Source organism: Phoca vitulina, unplaced genomic scaffold, assembly GCF_004348235.1.
Source record: "Phoca vitulina isolate PV1807 unplaced genomic scaffold, GSC_HSeal_1.0 scaffold2, whole genome shotgun sequence".
NCBI lineage: Eukaryota > Metazoa > Chordata > Mammalia > Carnivora > Phocidae > Phoca > Phoca vitulina.
In genome coordinates this window covers 63,879,338-63,883,788 of record NW_022589705.1, presented here as the reverse complement: position 1 = coordinate 63,883,788, position 4,451 = coordinate 63,879,338, and the positions used below count along the sequence as shown (strand labels likewise).

At 53.6% G+C, this 4,451-nt stretch overlaps 1 pseudogene; it reads left to right on the top strand.

The window, feature by feature from the left end:
• Positions 1 to 497: 497 nt before the first annotated feature.
• Positions 498 to 945, top strand: LOC116638533 (annotated as a pseudogene).
• The last annotated feature ends 3,506 nt before the right edge of the window (positions 946 to 4,451 follow it).

Genomic DNA, 4,451 nt, shown 5'->3' with positions numbered 1-4,451 from the left:
GGCCTGTGGAGAAAGTGGAGCAAGCTCTCAGCATCCTGCTGTTGTGGCCCAGCCAGGCAGGGCCGGGCCTCCCCAGCCTGGGAAGAGCCAGGATGGCAGGGGCATGGGGCCGTGCGGCCTCTGTATGGGGGTGGGGAAGAATGGGGAGCATCTGTCTGCATCTTCGTGCTGCCTGGTGCCAAGCTCTGCTCTGGGGATGGGATTGGGGTTTGAAGCCCACTCCTGTCTGTCTTCTTTTTGCTGGGCAGGCTCCATGAGAGGATTTGGGAAAGGATGGCTCTCTCTGACTCTCATTGAGATTGGCCCAAATATTCCAAAAATTTTCCCATCTAAGTTCTCCCAAGATCCCTTTACTTATTAGCAAACATACTGTGAACAACTACCACATGCCAGGCTTTGTGCTGGGCCCCGAGAAGTAGCAGCGAATAAGGAAGAAATAGCCTTTGGCTCTGGCCCAACAGCACACCCATTGCCCACCCCCAGCAGCTTCTAGGGCCATGGCCAACTTCAAGCACACATCCATTGCCAGCAAGCTGGAGGGCCTGCAGCGCGGCCTGCTGGGTGAGGTCATCAAGCACTTCGAGCAGAAGGATTCTGCCTTGTGGCCCTGAAGTTCCTTAGGCCTCCGAGGAACACCTGAAGCAGCCCTACACTGACCTGAAGGACCGTCCATTGTGTATGGGGCTAGAGACATACATGAACACAGGGCCGGTTGTGGCCATGGTCTGGGAAGGGCTGCAGGTGTTCAGACAGATGCCCGGGGAGACCAGTCCAGGGGGATGCAATCTGGGCAACATTCACGGGGACTTCTGCACTCGTGTTGGAAGAACATCGTTCTTAGTGGTGATTCAGGAAACAGTGCTGAAAAGAAATCAGCCTACAGCTTATGTCACCCAAAGAACTGGTGACTCCCAGTCTTGTGCTTTCAACCAGATCTATGAATAATGGGGGGACAAAGCAGCAGTCCCCTCTGCCAGTGCTTGGAGTGTCCCCTAACACAGCTCTTCTTTCCATGGACTTGGAAGCTGTAGGATCAACCTTTCTTTTCTACTATCTATTTGCCAATAAAGTCTTTGGAAACTGGGGAAAAGAAAGAAAGGGAATGGGGGGTGGGTGGCAGAGGAAAAAGAGAGGAAGGAAGTAAGGGAGGGAGGGTGGGAGAGAGGGAGGGAGAAAAAAAGAGAAAGGATGGAAGAAGAAAAGAGAAAGAAAAAGAGAGAGAGAGAAAGAGAGAGAAAGGAAGAAAGGGGGGTTCTATCTCCTGTCCAAATTCCAGCTAAGTCGCCACTGTCCCAGGAAAGGCTTCCTAGACAGACACGCTGGGTTAGAGCCCTCCCTGTGCTCCCCGCTGTCAGGCATCCCCCTCACACTGAACTCCGAGTGCCCCCCACCCCATCCCCTGCAGGCTGTAAGCTGTCCATCTGGGTGGGGACTGGGTAGGGAGAGGGCAGTGAACGTGGGGCAGAGGGACTGAACTCCTGGTAGATGTCTGAGATTCTTAGCCCTGCATTCCAGGTCTACCACAACTCCCGCTCCTCATTTGGGCTCCTCTCTTCCTCTCCCCAGATTCTCCAGCGTTAGCTGGAGGAGCTACACTCCCTCTGGCCTCCAAGCCTTTCCATATGCGGTGCCTTCCACCACGGCTGTCCTCCCGCTTCACGAAGTCCAGATGCCCTTCCAGTCCAGCGGACGGAGCCCGAGGACAGGAACGCTGGGCAGTGAAGGCTCATTAGGGCTGCAGGGCTGACTGGTTGTTTCCAGGGCTTTCTTTGTCCCAAATGCTCCCTCGGTGATTCAGAGGTTTGCCATGAATAATAAAGGTCACTGGACCAAAGAAAACGAAAGAAAGCTCAGGTCAATAAAGTGGATATTGTTTCTCTGGGTTGTGGGGAACTCCACTCTCTCCACTGCGAACATTCTCCGAGCCCCACCTCTGCTGGTTGTCCTAAAGCCCACCCTTCCTTCTGCCCTCTCAACTCAGTGCCTTTCCCCTGCCACAGGTTCCTGGAGTTAATTTGGGATCAATAGGATCTCTGCCTGAGGTCCAGCGTTCAAGTCCTTACACTTGATTAATTCATTCATATGTTACTCCTTTTGGGCTGGTCACTGGGGGTACAAGACTCTCAGTCTCTGGAGAGAGACATGTAGACAGACAATTGCAGGTTCATGTCACAGAGGGGATCACAGGGGGCTGAAGAAGAGGGGACAAGGGGGCTTTTTCAGAGGATGTGCTATCTACACTTACGCCTGTAGGATTATAGGACTTGGCAGGCAAAGGGGCAGGGAGTGTCCCGTGCAAAGGAGCGGGTCTTCAAGAGCAAAGCAGGCCTGGAAGCAAGAGAAGGACCCGCTCCAGGTCCTGGAGCAGCGCAGTGTGAACTGAGTGTGAAGCATCTAGAAGTAAGGGTAGAGAGCTTGGCTAGGACCACATCACAAAGGACTTAGGGAGTCAGGATAACGAATTTGAACTTTATCCACAAGACAACAGGAGACACTGATAGGTCTTTGTCTATCCACCTGCGAACAAATTAACAACCCGTGCCTTCATTCAGCTGTAAAGAACCATATTCTAATGCCTCCTCCCTTCTCTTGCTGTGTGACCTTGGGCCTGTCCTTCTCCAGCCCACATCCCACCCCTGCCCCCATGACCAGGCCTCTTCATCTAGAACATGAGGCATTGGGACTAGGTGACCTTTAAGTCTCTGCTAGCTCTGAGATCTCCGAATCTAGAATATTCTATTTGATTAGTTAATGACTCGACTAAACAACAATTACTGAGCACAAATTCTGTGTCAGTCATTTTACAAGAAGATGGGGATCCCCACTGCTGCCCTGCAGGAGCTCACAGTCTGCCCGGGAGGCAGATACACACGACACAAAGCGGAATGAGCTCGGAGCTGTGGGAGCACAGCAGAGCAGTGATTCATCCTCCCTCAGGGATCTGGGGGTGGCTTCAGAGAGGAGGCAGCAGATGATCCGGGCCTCGAAGGATGTGCTGGGAGACAAAGATAGGGCCTGCTTTGTTCAGGAAGAATGAGTCACCTGGGGAAGGCTGGAGGTAGCAAATGAGGCCTGGAGACAGGTAGCCAGCAGACCCCGGGAGCCCCGAATGCCAGGCTGAGGGTGTGCCCACCCCTGCAGGGCATGGGGAGCGCAGAGGAGTCCCGAGGAGGGGGTGAGCTCATTCTCTCTGTTTTGGGGACACTGGGCTGGACTTTGTTTCATTGGCCAAAGTCAAAATCATGTGGTAATACTGGAAAGGGGTGGTTCTAGAGCCCCAGCTATAGGCCAGGCTGTGAGCCAGGTGACCGAAATACATGATCTTTCCTGTTTTAACCCTGAATCGAGCCCCCAAGTCAGGAATGATAATTCAGCTTTTCACAGGAGGAAACTGAGCCTCAGAGTGGGGTGCATCATGCCTGAGGTCACACAGTCAGAAGGTGGTAGAATCAGGGCCACCCCCCACCCCCAGTGTGCCCCGTTCCAGAGCTGTGTCCTTGCTGCTGGCCACTGCCCCGTCCCCAGTCCCGTGCTCAGAACTGGGGACTTTCCACTAGACCCAGCGTCTCTCTGAGCACTGGCCTCTGGTGTTGGTGGGGTGTAGAGGGCACTGAGTGTTGGAGAAGAGGGAAGGAAGTGCTCCCCATCTGTCCTATCACTGGACACCCTCCAAGAATGGGCACGAGCCTCCCTGCTGCCCTGGGTGGGAATAAACTCTTGAACTCTCTGCAGAGATAAAAGGTGCTATCTCCTCCCAGCCCTGAGTGTCGGCAGATGGGGCCTCTCGGGCCAACCTCCGGCTGCCTCCACCCACTGTCTGGAGAGGGTGGGAGGGTCGGGTCCCTTAGGTCCTGCCCTCCCTGGAGATGCCCCATCCCTTGCTTTCTAAGAGTTCACCTGCACAACCCCTGACCAGTAAAGCCTAGCGTATGGGAGACCTGAGACAGGTATGGATTTAGGTCCCAACTCGGCCACTTTCCCAAAATGGGAGGGTGAACAAATCACTTCTCTGAGCCTCAGCTTCTTCATCTGTAGAATGGGAGTGCTAACCTCACCTAGGGGCCAAGGGAAGTTGGCGTCTGCCACACAGCAAGCCCTTTGCCAATGGACCATCGTTTCAAGGTAGTGATGAAACGGAGCTGGGTTGCTCGGGTTCACATGCCCCGCTCCAGCTTCTGTGACTTCGGGAAAGTTTACTTCTACTCAGTGTCTTTTCCTCTTTTATAAAATGAGGTTTGTGAGGATGACACAGATTAGTTCCAATAAAGCTCCTAAGACAGTGCCTGGCACAGTGGCAGGGGCCCGTTAGTACCAGTTATTGATTTTTTTTAAAGATTTTATTTATTTATTTGAGAGAGAGAGAGAGAGAACCAGAGAGCACAAGCAGGGGGAGAGGGAGAGGGAGAAGTAAACTCCCCGCCGAGCAGGGAGCCCGATGTGGGGCTGGATCC